General features: G+C 49.6%; 2 long non-coding RNA genes across 2 annotated transcripts; both read right to left on the bottom strand.

The window, feature by feature from the left end:
- Positions 1 to 507: 507 nt before the first annotated feature.
- Positions 508 to 1,145, bottom strand: LOC139837548 (uncharacterized). Its single transcript, XR_011754053.1, has 3 exons — positions 1,064 to 1,145; positions 698 to 973; positions 508 to 611 (listed from the first exon to the last, which is right to left on the bottom strand). It is a non-coding gene; the product is annotated as an uncharacterized lncRNA (long non-coding RNA).
- Positions 1,146 to 2,654: 1,509 nt separating this feature from the next.
- LOC127341858 (uncharacterized) lies at positions 2,655 to 4,489 on the bottom strand. The gene is made up of 2 exons (XR_011755147.1): positions 4,210 to 4,489; positions 2,655 to 2,891 (listed from the first exon to the last, which is right to left on the bottom strand). It is a non-coding gene; the product is annotated as an uncharacterized lncRNA (long non-coding RNA).
- Between the last annotated feature and the right edge of the window lie 2,448 nt (positions 4,490 to 6,937).

Raw genomic sequence — 6,937 nt, 5'->3', positions numbered from 1 at the left:
ATACACATATACATAACATTGATGCTAAGCGAATTAAATTAAATGATAATTCTACTTATATGTGGCACTGTCGTCTTGGTCATATTAGAGTGAAACGCATGAAGAAACTCCATACCGATGGATTACTTGAATCACTTGACTTTGAGTCACTTGATAGATGCGAAGCATGTCTAATGGGAAAAATGACTAAGACTCCATTCTCTGGTATTATGGAGCGAGCTACAGACTTATTGGAAATCATACATACCGATGTGTGTGGACCAATGAGTGTAGCCTCGTGATACGTCTCAAACGTATCTATAATTTCTTATGTTCCATGCTACTTTTATGATGATACTCACATGTTTTATACACATTATATGTCATTATTATGCATTTTCCGGCACTAACCTATTAACGAGATGCCGAAGAGCCAGTTGCTGTTTTCTGCTGTTTTTGGTTTCAGAAATCCTAGTAAGGAAATATTCTCGGAATTGGACGAAATCAAAGCCCAGGGCCTTTTCTCACCGAGAGGAGGCTAGCCACGGTGGCTGACTGGCGGGCCAGGGGTGCTGACTGGACAGCGGTACCGCGGGTTGAACTTCAGGAAAACGCAGGGGCTTCTTCAGAAACTGCAGGGACCGCGGGATCAGGGTACAAATCTTGCAGGGGGCTAGATGCAAAAAGACGGGATCTGGATCTGAGGTGTTTTTCTCACCGGGCAGAACCTAGCCGGAGTGGCTGACTGGTGGGGCCCAGGCGATGACATGGCGGCCACGCTGGCGACCATGTGCGCTTGCACTGAAGGTGTTTGACACGGAGACGCCGCGCGCGTTCCAGACGCGGTCACCGCGACATGGCACGGACGAGCGTGGGCGGAAGGAGGCATCCTAGGACGCGAGGCTTGTGGCGCTCGACGCGCTTCGTCGACGCGGACCTGGTGGGGGCGGCGCCGCCAGGGGGAGGTCGTCGGAAGGCGGCCGTCGTCGGACATCTGCGGGCGAGCGGCGTCGGTACAAGGTGAGGAGTAGAAAACAGGAAGCAAAGGGGCCAACGACGGTGTCCAGGTGATGCGCCTGGTTACCTGGGAGCTCGACGTGTGGTCACCGGCGCCGGAGGAGGTCGAGGTCGGCCGGAATCATCGCCGGAGTTCGGCAGACGGAGCGGGGAATCGGCGATTTTGGCGGCATCTGAGAGCACCCGGGCTCGATTCCTTCCACCAGGTTAACGAGGAGAGCGAGGCGGACCTGATGGTGTGCTCGGACAGGGAGGGGGGTGCCCGGAGCGGCGGTGCCATGGCGAGGCCGACGGTGGTGCTCGGGCTTCACAGAGAAAAAGAAGGGAAGCAGGAGAGATGGCGGCGCGAGGGAGGAAGAAGGTAGGGTTAGGGTTTTCGGTCTCGAGAGGGGTTAAAAGGGGAGGGGGAGCAGGTGGAGCGCGCCGCGGTGGTTGGTGAGGAGGACCACTGCCTCCTCACGCCATGTGCGTGCTGGGACGAAGAAGACGACAACGTCGTCGAAAAGAAGAGCGAAAAGGTACGGGCCGGTTCTGTTGGGCTGGGCCGGAAGAGGGGAGAAGGAGACGGGCCGCCGTGGAAAAGGAAAAGGCCAGAGGGGGGCTGCGGCCTGTTAGAGGAGTTAGGGTTTGATTTTTCTTTTAAAAACTTTTCTCCTTTATTTTATTTTTTTGAAATCTGTTTTAGTAGACAGATTTGAACCACAACAACAAGAGTTTGAATTTGAATACAGGTTGGAGATAAGATAAAAATAAGATCCAAAGGTTTATAATAAAATATAAATCTTATTATTTTAGGGTTTTGTTAAAGAATAGAAAAGGGGAGGTTTATTATAAAAAACCATATGAGAGGGAAAAACAAAATATTTAGGGTTTATAAAATAGTTTTATGTTGTTAAAACATGAATGAGATGATGCATATGCCATGAGGATGCATAAAAGAAAAGAACAAACAAAAATCTAATAGGAGTATTTTCCCGGGTCGCTACAATCGACACCACTAACAAGGAATCTCGCCCCGAGATTCCACGTCAACCCAAGGGGGAGTTGGTTAAACTATCGGATCTTCTTGTACCATGTTGACAAACACCCGACCATGGCGTGGAACCTTCTTCTGTCGAGGTGTTGACCTTCTCGACACCACTAACAAGAATTCTTGCTCCACGTAGATCGGCGACACCACTAACAAGAAGTCGTCGTTCCGCTGTTGATGATGCGCTTTCGTCGGGACCTCGGAAGATCGGACCTAATAGGATTAAGGCAAAGATCGTCCAACCCGCGTCGGAACATAAGACTCAGAGAACTCGGATAAGAGAGAAGACTCAAAACTCGCAAAGGTAAGAAGAGAAAGAATAGAGGTAAGGAGAAAAATCAGAGCTAATCAGAACTATCCAACGAATTTTAGCAAATAATTTTGACACTCTAAACTCAACGACCATTGGCAAGGTTATCCTAAAGGCTGGACTAGTGGGGTATCGTCAACCTGAGGCTCTGATACCAACTTGTGACGCCCCAAAACCGGTACCATGAGGATCCCAGCGAATCCGCCGAAATCCGCACGATATCGATTCTAGGAGACGCACCACCAAGCGCCTCGTACACGCCGAAGCATGCACGCGATGCGGGTGGAATCAATCACGAGCGGTAACATTACAACAGGATTACAATAGAGCCCACAAGAAACATATATATTACAACAACGACTCCAACGAGTCAAGATACAAATAGATACATACAAAGATCCAAATCATACAGAAGATCGAATACGTCCGAGTACGGACAAGATACAAATTTGGACTAAGAGTCCTGAAGATAACCAGTAGCGTCCATAACCCTGCCCAGGCCAAGCCGGAAGGGTAACCTTGCTAGCGTCGTCTTCATCGAACATATCTTCATACCTGCCCGTTTATATCCCGTAGAAGCAGCAATAAGTACGGGTTCGTACTTAACAAGACTTCAAGACGTATAAGCATTCGTCAACCAGTCGTCCTTTGTACTTGAGGCACGCAGGGGACTTAGAGGACGCAAGAGGAACGTCATAGGCAATATGGTGGGGTTAAGCGGCAGCGCGCAAGCACTAAAAACCTATAGAGACACTCTACAACAGTCGTCTATCAGAGAAGGTGAGAGAGCGTAACTAACAGTTCTATACTCTGCAAACATAACTCAGCCGATGTGTTCTCCCTTCGCCAAGAAATACTTACAAAGGCACCCACACGGTTGTCAAGTTTTAACCATTTATTATTAGAGTTGTGCTAACTTACTACACAAGTTATTATGAATAAACAACAGGTGTAAGTTGTCTATGGTCGAGTCATACAGCTCCAAGTCGTCCATAACCGCGGACGCGGCTTATCGATAAGATTTTACCCTGCAGGGGTGCCCAAATGTGCCCACACGCACGATCAACCCACTTGCGACAGGTGGATATAACGACTCGCACTCTCCTTCACGACAACAATGTCCAGGAAGCCACCTAACCAAGTTGAACCCGTATCGAAGTCCGGCCGTATCTCCGAAGCGGACTTAGCTATGTGTGTCAACGTGCTAGGTGGTTTAAACACACACTGGGGCGATAAACCACTTCGCAGAGGCTCCACGACCTATACGTGCATACCAGAAACAAGGGATACAAGGCACCCAGGGGCTTCCCAAAATAAATAAGTAACAAGCTGGCATGCACGCAAACAACAAATGGTAAAACATTACGAAACTAGTTGTGGCCACTGGACAAAGCTGTAGATTCCGGCAGTGGTCGAGGGAGACCGTAAGCATACCCACGTGTGGTTAGAGCGCTCAGTCTCGGAACAGATAACAAGAACTCGGGGTCCTAAGATATTTAGGAAACACAAGTGAGCCGTCACAAAACGATCAGCTGACCCACCGATGCCTCCGCTTAACAATTATTAACAAGTAACCATGATTCTCTCAACAGATATAACCACGTAGCATGTGTCATGATTCCCAACAGACAACCGATAAGATAGCGATAACGGTAACGAGATATAACAGCACTAGCATGCACTACGACTCGCAAGGCAGACCCGATACCAAACAATAGCCATAGGTGGTTGGTGGAGGCAATATAGGCTGCTTGAGGTAACAAGTGGAAGGGACACGTGACAAGAACGCAACTTAAGGATAGCATGAGGGAGAAGGCAAAATAAAATAGGTAAGCGACTTCTGCAGGGGCAGGAGTATAAGGGAAATGCTTGCCTGTTGAAGCTTGCCGAGGGACATCCGGAGAACTTGTCGTATCTCACCACACCACTTCGCGATCCTATCCGGGAAGAAGCAAATCGCTACGACAATCAACGGATGCACATCTTACTACTACGGCAAAAGAATCGGCATGATCATGATATGATATGCATGGCATGGCAAACATGATGCGGCGATGCAACTTATCCAATTTAAGCGGAGTCGGAAACCCCGGACAAACAAATTAGGTTGAAGTTGCATTTCTACCGGCAAGGTTAAAGGTTGAATAGCATGGCACAACATGGCAGGGGTGAGCTACTTCAAAGTTAAACGGAGCGGGGAAAACCTTAGGCGGATATCCGAAATACTCCGCATATATGTTAGGTGAACATGCATAACTACCACGTCACGACATGATGCGAGATGCAAACAGGCATATGGATGGCATATTCATGTTCAACACATTTTTCTGATCAACTTTCATATAAAATACTTTGCATTTCGAGTTACGGTTCAAAAGATATGATTTATACGAGATACACACATTTTCTGGAAATTTTAGTAAAACAGGAAAAGGGGTCTGGGGCTTTTCTCACCGAGAGGAGGCTAGCCACAGTGGCTGACTGGCGGGCCAGGGGTGCTGACTGGACAGCGGTACCGCGGGTTGAACTTCAGGAAAACGCAGGGGCTTCTTCAGAAACTGCAGGGACCGCGGGATCAGGGTACAAATCTTGCAGGGGGCTAGATGCAAAAAGATGGGATCTGGATCTGAGGTGTTTTTCTCACCGGGCAGAACCTAGCCGGAGTGGCTGACTGGTGGGGCCCAGGCGATGACATGGCGGCCACGCTGGCGACCATGTGCGCTTGCACTGAAGGTGTTTGACACGGAGACGCCGCGCGCGTTCCAGACGCGGTCACCGCGACATGGCACGGACGAGCGTGGGCGGAAGGAGGCATCCTAGGACGCGAGGCTTGTGGCGCTCGACGCGCTTCGTCGACGCGGACCTGGTGGGGGTGGCGCCGCTAGGGGGAGGTCGTCGGAAGGCGGCCGTCGTCGGACATCTGCGGGCGAGCGGCGTCGGTACAAGGTGAGGAGTAGAAAACAGGAAGCAAAGGGGCCAACGACGGTGTCCAGGTGATGCGCCTGGTTACCTGGGAGCTCGACGTGTGGTCACCGGCGCCGGAGGAGGTCGAGGTCGGCCGGAATCATCGCCGGAGTTCGGCAGACGGAGCGGGGAATCGGCGATTTTGGCGGCATCTGAGAGCACCCGGGCTTGATTCCTTCCACCGGGTTAACGAGGAGAGCGAGGCGGACCTGATGGTGTGCTCGGACAGGGAGGGGGGTGCCCGGAGCGGCGGTGCCATGGCGAGGCCGACGGTGGTGCTCGGGCTTCACAGAGAAAAAGAAGGGAAGCAGGAGAGATGGCGGCGCGAGGGAGGAAGAAGGTAGGGTTAGGGTTTTCGGTCTCGAGAGGGGTTAAAAGGGGAGGGGGAGCAGGTGGAGCGCGCCGCGGTGGTTGGTGAGGAGGACCACTGCCTCCTCACGCCATGTGCGTGCTGGGACGAAGAAGACGACAACGTCGTCGAAAAGAAGAGCGAAAAGGTACGGGCCGGTTCTGTTGGGCTGGGCCGGAAGAGGGGAGAAGGAGACGGGCCGCCGTGGAAAAGGAAAAGGCCAGAGGGGGGCTGCGGCCTGTTAGAGGAGTTAGGGTTTGATTTTTCTTTTAAAAACTTTTCTCCTTTATTTTATTTTTTTGAAATCTGTTTTAGTAGACAGATTTGAACCACAACAACAAGAGTTTGAATTTGAATACAGGTTGGAGATAAGATAAAAATAAGATCCAAAGGTTTATAATAAAATATAAATCTTATTATTTTAGGGTTTTGTTAAAGAATAGAAAAGGGGAGGTTTATTATAAAAAACCATATGAGAGGGAAAAACAAAATATTTAGGGTTTATAAAATAGTTTTATGTTGTTAAAACATGAATGAGATGATGCATATGCCATGAGGATGCATAAAAGAAAAGAACAAACAAAAATCTAATAGGAGTATTTTCCCGGGTCGCTACAATCGACACCACTAACAAGGAATCTCGCCCCGAGATTCCACGTCAACCCAAGGGGGAGTTGGTTAAACTATCGGATCTTCTTGTACCATGTTGACAAACACCCGACCACGGCGTGGAACCTTCTTCTGTCGAGGTGTTGACCTTCTCGACACCACTAACAAGAATTCTTGCTCCACGTAGATCGGCGACACCACTAACAAGAAGTCGTCGTTCCGCTGTTGATGATGCGCTTTCGTCGGGACCTCGGAAGATCGGACCTAATAGGATTAAGGCAAAGATCGTCCAACCCGCGTCGGAACATAAGACTCAGAGAACTCGGATAAGAGAGAAGACTCAAAACTCGCAAAGGTAAGAAGAGAAAGAATAGAGGTAAGGAGAAAAATCAGAGCTAATCAGAACTATCCAACGAATTTTAGCAAATAATTTTGACACTCTAAACTCAACGACCATTGGCAAGGTTATCCTAAAGGCTGGACTAGTGGGGTATCGTCAACCTGAGGCTCTGATACCAACTTGTGACGCCCCAAAACCGGTAACATGAGGATCCCAGCGAATCCGCCGAAATCCGCACGATATCGATTCTAGGAGACGCACCACCAAGCGCCTCGTACACGCCGAAGCATGCACGCGATGCGGGTGGAATCAATCACGAGCGGTAACATTACAACAGGA

The sequence above is a fragment of the Lolium perenne genome, chromosome 3 (genome assembly GCF_019359855.2).
Source record: "Lolium perenne isolate Kyuss_39 chromosome 3, Kyuss_2.0, whole genome shotgun sequence".
Lineage (NCBI taxonomy): Eukaryota > Viridiplantae > Streptophyta > Magnoliopsida > Poales > Poaceae > Lolium > Lolium perenne.
This window is presented reverse-complemented; position numbering and strand designations above follow the sequence as displayed.